This window comes from Myotis davidii, unplaced genomic scaffold (assembly GCF_000327345.1).
Source record: "Myotis davidii unplaced genomic scaffold, ASM32734v1 scaffold149, whole genome shotgun sequence".
Taxonomy (NCBI): Eukaryota; Metazoa; Chordata; class Mammalia; order Chiroptera; family Vespertilionidae; genus Myotis; species Myotis davidii.
In genome coordinates this window covers 141,763-142,094 of record NW_006352194.1, presented here as the reverse complement: position 1 = coordinate 142,094, position 332 = coordinate 141,763, and positions in this window count along the sequence as shown.

Sequence of the window (332 nt, the reverse complement as noted above, 5' to 3'; positions counted from 1 at the left end):
TATTTTTAGATGAGTAAATTGTATGGTATGTGAATTATATCTCAACAATGCTGCTATTTTTTTAAAAAATAGATACTTACAAGAATAGGCATCCTTATTTTTGTTCCACTATAATCTATTGGAGCGAGATGTTATATCTGCACACAGTGCTTGACAACCATCTTTCAATCACAAAAAAGAGGAGCATGCCAAATGCCGAGAAAGGCAAAGCAGAGAAAGAAAGAACTTGGGTCCGTGACAAAATCTTTAAGCTACTGCAGTAATTCTAGAGCTTCTCTAACTCAGAACTTCATCATATGAAAGACAATAAATTTTTCTTAAATCTGAGAGCA